Source organism: Clytia hemisphaerica, unplaced genomic scaffold (genome assembly GCF_902728285.1).
Source record: "Clytia hemisphaerica strain Z4C2 unplaced genomic scaffold, Clytia hemisphaerica genome assembly, whole genome shotgun sequence".
Classification (NCBI taxonomy): domain Eukaryota; kingdom Metazoa; phylum Cnidaria; class Hydrozoa; order Leptothecata; family Clytiidae; genus Clytia; species Clytia hemisphaerica.
Genome location: NW_027103851.1, coordinates 1,320,084 through 1,330,169, shown reverse-complemented (window position 1 = coordinate 1,330,169; position 10,086 = coordinate 1,320,084).

Sequence of the window (10,086 nt, the reverse complement as noted above, 5' to 3'; positions counted from 1 at the left end):
TGTTTTTTTAAATCAATTCATATCAGAATCTGGCTCTCTTTCTGATGGTGTTGCCTAAACAACATCAAAAGCTTTAAAATATATGAAATATTCAATATCAATTTTTCACAGTGCTCACTTGTGAGAATAGTGCAGAGGTTTGGCCTTGAAAATCTCAAAATCTGATTTGGAATATTTGGTGCGTTTTAAACCTTCTGAAAAATACCTGATAGGTGGCAAGATAACATAATTAGGTGTTACTGCTTAAAATTAAGTTTTAGACCCCCCTTAGGGTCATCTGAAGTATTTTTGTGCTAACAGACCTCACTATACAGTCAGATTAACTTCTATAAAATAGCTCCTCACTCTATGAAGGCAAAAGACTAACTGAATACCTAGAAAATCAATTATGTCATTAACTACCTGGTTGGGGAAAACAATTTTTACGTTGTTAAATATCTTTTGTGTATATAAATTATTTCATGAAAAATAAAATTCAGTATAAATAGAGCCTTTAATTAGTATTCAGTTAGGCTTTTGCCTTCATAGAGTATAAGGAGCTATTTTATAGAAGTTAATCTGACTGCTATAAGGCTTTACAAAGGACATTAGAGTGAGCCTTAATCAGGTTGAAATCCAAACAAATTATTTGTATCTAAAAACCCAATATGCAATTAAGCATATTTGCCAGAGAAAGAACTACTACATCTGGATAATTAAAAATATAAGGTAAGACGAAAAACTTCCAATGGTTAAAATTTTTCATTTAATAAGGTATTTAGTGCCCAGGCTAAATTCTAGAAAGGCAAGGCAGCGTCCGCCAGAGACCAAAAAAGGCACTTTTTCTGCTCTGTTTCATAAAAAAGCTGTTTTTACCATTTTAATAATTCAAAGGGGTAGGGGTCCCAGGTGAAGGAACGTTCACTTCTTGCCAAGTGAACTGCCATGAGTGGAAATCAAACCACTATACCACAGCACCTTAGCATAAAGTCTGGTGGCTATCCCTTTTAGATAAAATCATCAATGCTATATAAAACGTATATTTATAAAAATTTCCGGAAAAAACGTATAATTATAAAAATATTAGTGCCTTTTTATGTTTCATCTTTATTTTATTTAGTATTTTCAACACTTTCTCTCCTTGAGGTCAGATCTCTGATCTTCACCATATATATAATTATACCTATAACTATAATTATATATAACTTATATATATCACATGGAACAACATGCTTGAATATATCTGATAACATTACCATAAATATCAATACCATCTGAAACTGAATGAGCAGTTGGATTTATTTGTTGATGCAGATTAGATAACTGTGTAGGTGTAAGGGGTGCAATATATCGAGGCACAACAACTGAAATGTCATCTGGCTCGACTAAATTGTGCGATTCTAAAATTTCTTCCACAGTAAGATTCACCTCATTGATATTCCGTCTAAATAGATTGTTCATTGCAGTGGAATTTTGGTGTTGGGAATTGAGGCTTCCTTGATAAAATAATTGCAAAGGGCTTTTATTTCTTTCGGTGCGAACAGGATGGTTATTGTGGGCAATTTGCCAATTCTTTAGCATATTTTGAATACGAGGGCCAAAGACATACTGCAGGCTAAACATATGAATTGGATTTTGTATATCCAGTATGTTATGGTCTTCCATATGGTAGAAAATGACATAAAATTTTTGTAAAACTTTCCAATATACATCTCGCCAGAGTCTTTCGATTCTCTGGTTATGGACAGAGCGCCCGCGTATACAACTTCCCCTTCCTTCCCCATTGAAAACTTTTATCATATGCTCCACATGATTGAATTCTTTTCCTTTATCTAGTCTAATTCTGCTGGGAACACCAAATTCTTTTACACTTTCAATGAATGTGAAAAGAGCAGAAGCAGCCTTGTTATCAGAAGACAAATTAAGTTGGGTGACAAGTCTTGAATAGCCATCAATCTGACCAAAAACAACATAACCCCATCTGAAAAAAGTAAAACATGCCATCCAAGGAAAATTAATCAAGCAGTGATAAACTTTAAAATTATTGTTCCATGAGTTGGTTTTCTACTTTACACGCTAATTCGAAATTCATGCAAACCCAATTTTTTGGGAAATCTGGAGAAATTGTCAAAAATTGAGGTTTTTCACATTTCCTAAAGTTACGTAATTTGTGCTATTATGGACTAAAACATTCGATTTGTTTAAGGGATCACCTCTATGCAAACAAATGTTTTGGCGGAAATTACCTAACTTATCGAAATGTGAAAGACCTCTATAGGGGAACTTTCACGCATTGACGCCAACCACTGCCGGGGGCATTTTAAATGTTGGAACCATCTGGAAAACAATAGTGACAGTGGCGTAGCCACCGAGAGGGGGGCAGGGGGCGGTCGCCCCTCCAAAAATAAAAATTGACCAAAAGGGTCAAAGTTTTCCCAATAAAATGTGAAGGGGTCTGTAGTTTTTTTGACCTTTTTTCCGACTACCTTCAACCTTTTTAAGCCCTCTTTTAAGTTGTTAGACAATTTTTAGACCAAAATTTTCGCCTGCGGCGCCATGATTACAAAGAAAACTCTCTGCGACATGAAATTTTATGCTTTCTGCACTTTTTGTGACCTTAACTTTGAGCTTTTTTAGAGCAAAAATTTACGCCTGTGGCGCATAAGTTACGAGAAAATTTTCTCCGAAACTTTTCCCTAAAAAAGGTCAAAATTTTTCCAATCTCGCCCCCACCCGAAACGAAAATTCGTGGCTACGCCTCTGAGTGATGGAAATGATGGATTGATCTTACCTTATTAGAGCATGATTAGAGTCGATATGCCATAAACTGTTAGGCGATGGTACACTATATTGCCTCCGCTTAATTACTTGAGCCCAACGCCGTGCTGTCCCAATAGGATCTACTTCCCCTAAAAGTTTTTGACATCTGTTTCTTTGTAAAATTACTGGTGGTTCCAATCTTTTAAGATGTGCAATCATCTCTCTAATTCCTGAATTTGGGAAATCTTTGTTTATTTCTATAATAAGCAGCTTTATCTCTTCATCGGACTTTGAAGTGTAGCGCTGACGAATTGAAAGCATATTTTCTCTGATCATAAAATTATGGATAGTATTGTAATGAAGTTTACAACCGAGCAAACCATCTTCAGCTATTCTGCGTACAGGAAATCCCAGTGATAATAATCTCTCTAGTTTTGATTTATCAATGACAAATCTTGATTTCCGATGGGGTCGCACTGGTTCTTCAATAGTGTCAGGTGGCAAAATCATATCATCATGGTCATCATCAACTGTTATGTCATTTAGTTCCTCAATTGGAACTGTCATAATGTCAATTTGATTTATCAAACTTGTAATACTATCATCAGTCTGATTGTATAAATGGACATCAGTAACAGGTTGAAGTCTGCGAACATTCAGCAAGATTGCTTCCAGTTCATTGTGTAGGTTTCTCAATGTTTCAAAATCAGGGGAAAGTTCAAGTGTTCGCCTAATACCAGGAATTCGTGCTACAATTGTATTTAAAGCTTCTTCATCATTTGAAAGTGACTGTACTCTTTCCAGTCGATTCATAGTTTTATTTCTCTTACTATACCTATATGCAAATAAATATACATACATTAAGGGAAAATTGCGGTATACTGCCGGTTTTTGCAATTGCAGTATCAACCTCACTTTTGCATTTTTATGTAACATAATTGCAGTATATATACACTAACAAGAAGTATTCAAAAGTCATGCAGAAATAGGGTGATTTTTGTATAAAATGAAATATATGTTTTAAACGCATAGATAAAATTATTTTTTCCTAAGATCATATTTTTTAAATGAAGACATGCCTACTCCTGATACAGTTTTTGAGATGTGATTTTCGTTTGTTTTTCCGACCAGCACCACATGTATTTGTCACAAGCTTTTTCAGGCTAACGCAAATTTTTACTACTGTAAATGCAAGATTTCCCTGACTGACATAGAAATAGTAGAAAAAAGAGAAGGGTTTAACAATAACAAGTTATATAGAGCTGTTGACAGTTAATCAGATGGTTTGAGATTTTTGCCCACTGACACCTTCATCACCTTTCATGACTATGGGTCCTGAGAATAGAACAACATTCCCATTTTTTTCAGTCTAAACGGTTTCCATTTGAAGTTTCTTAAATAAATTAAAATCGTGAATTAGGTCGAATCTTAGCTAGCTTTTAGTAAAATAGTTTTAGAGACCAAAATCAGGACAAATGGAAGAAAAGAAACATAAAATCAGTCAATAGGTAAAGTGAGATTATGAGATTTTTACTGATTATCATTAGCTATCCTACTGACTATCGTTAACCATTTTTAACTATATAACTAACTATATTAACTAACTATAAACTAAACTATATTAACAACACTGAACTGCTGTACATGTGCGCAACCACCATTATAGTTCAGCAGAGTCCTTTTCCCTTTCCCGCCAAAGTTTTTTTATTTCTGAATGCATGGACACACTTAAAATATTTAGATAATCGGCTACCGTAGTTGATTATTTTTTGAAATGCGCGATATTCCTAGTATATCGATCCGACTTACTCAGAATAACGATGAAAAACTAAGAATAACGACGATATTCTAAGTATATCGATCGATATACCAAGAAGAACGATCGATATACCAAGTTTATTGTTTTCATGTGACAAATGTATTCCATACAAAGTAGATAAGGAACTTTGACGCTCGGAAAGGGCGTTAAATAAGCTTTCTTTTGGCGTGCTACTTTGCTATGCTGGGACAGGTATTGAGCGATTAAGGCCATAGCAACCGATTGAAATTTGGTTGCTAGGGGGTTTTTTGGACTACCATGGTACACAAAAATGCTTTCTGTGACCCAAATACTTAAGATACGGGTTTGAAATTTTCAAGGCACTCTCAGGAATGGTTGTAGATTCGAAAACGCCCAAAAAACAAAAATTTATAATTTTTTCAGTAACTTTTCAAATCTCAGGTAACTACCACCTTAAAGAATTTTCAAAGACATTTACTTTTGCGAAACGGGGTAAATGTCTTTGAAATCGGTAATTTTACCCCGTTTGCACGCTTAATAAAGTACTGAGTTATTTTCCCTTTTACTTATGATAATATGAATTTTTGAGAGTCAGAAACAACGACTAGTTTGCTAGTCTAGGGGTTTCGCGATTGGAATCGTGGGAAGAAACCCACAAGCACAATGGCGGATTTTTGACAATAGACCCGCCAAATAACCACCCAGGCTAAAGTTGAAATTATTCTAACTTCGTATCAATGGGCTCTTTCAGAAAAAATCCGTTCATAGGGGGTGGAGGATATATTATTTTATAATGAATTACCCCTGGACATTTTGATTTTTAACCCCCTGGACAAACATTAAATCAACCCCGTGGACACAAAAAATTACCCCTGGACATTGTGGAAATTTCCCCCTGGACATTGCATTTTTGGTATTTTTTCAATACCCCTGGACAATTCATCCTCCACCTCCATGAACGGATTTTTTCTGGAAGAGCCCAATCAATCAATCGGATATTTGATACTGTTACTGATCATTTTGACTTTGAGGTATAAAACTGGGTTTGAATTAACTAGTTATAGCTTTCACTAAATGCCCCCACAGAAAGGTCATGTCATGCACTTATAAAGCTTTTAATGCTTTAAAAATTAAAGCATAAAAAATAATCAGGAATTATTGATTGATTTAATTATTTATTGATTGATTGAAAAAAAAAAATCATATTCCATTAACAAAATACTTGAAGAATTCATTGCAGCTTGACAATTCAATAAAATTCAAGGAAAGCTTCTCAAAAACATACTTCGAAAATCATGGTTTTTTCGTACAACAATATATGTCATGATCATTCACTAAATAGCCCTTTTCCGATAATGCTGCAGACCCCGGGGGGGGGGCAACTGGCCAAAAGGACCGACGGGTATTTGCGGGTCCTAAGGGTACCTTTTCCAATATGTTTAAAATGCACTGTAAGGGTTGGAAAAACTAGAGATGCACTGTAAGGGTAGAAATTTCAGAAAATTCTTGAAAAATCTAAATATTTTGACCAAAAATGCTAGAATTTTGACCATTTTTTGCACGAAAGGGATCGAAAATTTGGGGGAAAATGCACTCTAAGGGTATGATTTTCACTGATTTTTGCTGCACTGTAAGGGTGCAATTTTAAAAGCCAATTTTTGGCCCGCACATACCGCCAGTCTGCAAACCCAGTGCCCCCCCCCCGGGTGCAGACATCTTAGATTGTAGGCAAAATATATAGCGGTGAATAAATCAACAAGGTAACCAATCAGAAATCACCCTCGCGAGCCAGGGCCGATAAACGATTTGCGACTTAAAGAGGCCAGTACCGTATAATTGGAGGAATCGTTTATATCCCCCGTCAACGCGTCCATCAGAATCATCAATAGCGTAAGGGGGTTAGATAAGCCATGGGGTCGAGGGTGATCAGAAATAGCTTGTTTATTTTTCATTGGCTGCTATATATTTCAACAATTGTCTAATTGCTACTTTGCCTAATAAACAATAGTAAGATGATAAGATGATACTGCGTATAAAATTTATCAAAAAGTTCTGCGCCATCTGAAATTGACCAATCCTAGTTAAAAGTTAAGGCCCGCGGGCTCCACTTGTGTACGCTGTGATTGCAGTCAAAAGAAAAATAAAGGTATGTCATTGTGGTCCATTCAGACGCACAGTCGAAAAGTTGAAATATGCCTAATTTTTTTTCAAGTGCATAGTACTTTTTCATGATGCAATCTTTTCTCCAAGCTGAAGGATTGAAGCCATTAAGATATGATTGCAGCGCAGACAATGAAGAGACGGGCCTTCAGGAAACTAGACTTTTTGAGTCTTTAGCTATATACTCTCAGCTTATGGTGTTCCTGTATGACTGTCTGTGTGCCTAGTCTAACCACCGTTAAATGCCTTAACTTGGAAAGCTAGAATTGGAGCTATTTCACCAAACCCCTGGAGCGTAAGTTATTTAGGCAATCACAACTGCATGAAAATGTTGAACGTGCGCATGCAAAGTTAAACGAATGTAAACAAACTTTTTTCAGGTTTTTAAAATAGATTTACCACACTGAACAAACAGTGAAAACACTCTAAGTGAGGTAAATCTATTTTGAAGACCAAAAAAAACATTGATTGTCATTCAACACATTCAACCACTTTTGGATTCAACTTTACTGATGTACGTACATTCAACTTTTTTGTACTTTGCCGGTATCTTGTTTTACCAAGTTAAGAAGGACTTTCTCGAGTTACGACCATATGATTGTCTTTAAAGCTCAAGAAGCTCTATAAACAATAAAGCTAGTTATTAATATAATAACAGACAAAGATAAATTACAGTTTGAACAAAAATATCAAATGTACATTTGAAAACTTGAGCAAACTTCTTTAAAGATTCCAGAAAAAGAATTGGAATCATTGCTGAAATGAACTTCTGACTAAATTACAGTATTTAGTATTCAGTTTCAAAGACAAGAAACAAAATTTGACATACAAAACACTTTTTCCAGTCAATGAATCAGCTCATCATCATAACCAGTCTGCCATTTTGTTTGTTTTGATTTGCACAAGTAATATTGTAATTCGTGTTATGGTGTAATCACTATACTTTTTCTATAATTTGCATTTATAACACTCGCTTCAGCTTTTCAATGCTAAATCAAAACTAATAAAATGTAATACGCAATAATGGTAATAGCATAACGTAATATGAAAATATGTATAACATTTACCGCTGTATAATTTACCGCCATATTTTTGCGGAACACTTAATTGGCCGGAAAGCCGATTACGACACAAACAATTCGCAAAAAATCGAGATTCCAGTCCAATATCTATGCGTGAAGCTATGAGTGCCTCCTCGTCGCTGCGCTCCTGCGGGGGCAATAACTCTTGATAGACGGTGATATACCGTTCGATAATTAGTTCTTAAGAATTAAACAACCATTCATAGTTCTTAAATTGATGTTTTCTTTTTTAGCAATTTTGAGCCTCGTTTTTCGTAAAAAATTGTTTCATCAAGGCTCGATGTAAAGTAGATTTCAGATTAGCTTCCATCTCTACTTCTTGTTTTTCCCATGCAGTTTAAACTTTAGTCGAAATTTTCAACTTCAAGTCGTCTTGTTTTCTTTTTATGCTATTGTGACTCCAATACGTACACCACGTGACGAAAACATTCAAGGGAGGACATTTACTCCGAAGGTCGGGAGGTGACTAATGCATTGGTTTGGAAATAATGTTTCCTCCAAAATAAACAGTCAATGCGGGTTTTGCATACTCTTAGTCTCTCAAACAGTCAGAGAAAGGTCCCATTCCGAAGAATTAAAAAATCAGACTTCTGCATTAACACGCCTGCGTAGTTATTTGTCGTTCTTTTAGACCACATGTAGTTAATTACCGAATGAATCGGTGGGGGTCGTTCAGTCACTTTTCGGTCGGGGTTGTGGATGGCCAAAAGTGGACTTTTTTTATTCTTCCTTTTTTTCACCTTTTCGATTTTTGTTATTTCGATCTTATCAGTTAGGGTCTAGCCAGTGCCTTCCCACAAACCAAATTTTTTCTTTGTTATTTTATGGTCAGTTACACTTTGAAGCGTTTTTCGAAAGTTATCTCACTGTGGTGGAGGGTGACGTCGATTCTGTGCGGAGTGCAAAAAGGCGGGACAACACGGAACTCGAAAATAAAGACTGGAATGGACAATCGAATAGGTAGGAGAGGATGTGCGTTGATCATCTGATGTCCAATCTAGTCTCAATTTTTGAGTTCCGTGCATGAAATCAAAACAAAAGAATCCTCGGTCGGGATGAAGTTTTGGTGAGCTGAAAATGTTTTTTTTCGAAATTATTTTGATTAGCCTATCATCTCGGAATATCAGCTAATTAGCCTAGAACTAGTACATAGCTTACACTAACATGCCACCGCAGCAATATAATATTTAAAGAATTCTATAATAAATTGTATAATCATAACAATGTCAATTGCAAGATTATAAGAAATGCATGGGGACAAAAAAATAGTAAGTAACTACACGTTTGGTTAAACGAAGAAATAAAAGATTTTCTTTTTTCCTGAAAATAATAACAATAACACTCCATCTAAATAAATAAAAACGATGGCCTAGTTATAATTAAGGTTTCGACGAAGACATGAAAAAATCTAATTAAAAAGAAATGACTATTATGTTTTACAAGCTAAAGTTTATTCCACTTAAATTGGCATTCATTTTTGCTATCATGTGGAAACCATATCAGAGTAATTAGACTACTCGAGTACCTAATAAACGTACAGTCGCGAATAAACGTACAGGGTCGAAAATGGAGGCATGCAAACCTAATTGAAGGATCTTTTTAATGAGGTTAGGGGGTAAATATTGGGTAATTTGCTTTCTTTTGACGAGTAGAACAAACCTCAAAAGTCAAAGATGGATATTTATCATTAGAAACAAAAGTAGGCACTTGAAATCGAGGAAAATTTTTGTTAAAATTAATAAACGTACATGTACGTTTATTAGATACCCGAGAGTATCTTCCTTGAGAGTGGTTTGTACATGGTAGCAAAACAAACTTCCAATTTACATGGAATAGATTTTAAATGTAAGACGGGTTCAAGAAACGAGCTTGTCGGAACAGGTTGACGAGATAAAGCTTTTAATGCTTTAAAGATTGAAACATAAAAAATAATCAGGAATAATTAATTGATTTGATTATTGATTGATTTAATTACTGATTGATTGATTGATTGATTCTCTATTGCTACTTTGCCTAATAAACAATAGTCAAGAGGATACTGCGGATAAAATTTATCAAAAAGTTCTGCGCCATCTTAAATAGGGCGAAATAGAAACCAATCCTAGCTAAGGCCCGGACTCCACTCGCCTACGCTTTGATTGTACTTCTCAAGCAAAATCTTTTATGTTGTTGGTCAAAAGAAAAATAAAGATATGCCATTGTGGTCCATTCAGACGTACAGTCGAGAAAAGTTGAAATGCGCCTAATTTTTTTTAAAGTGCATAGTACTTTTTCATGATGCAATCTTTTCTCCAAACTAAAAGCTGATTGAATCCATTAAGATGA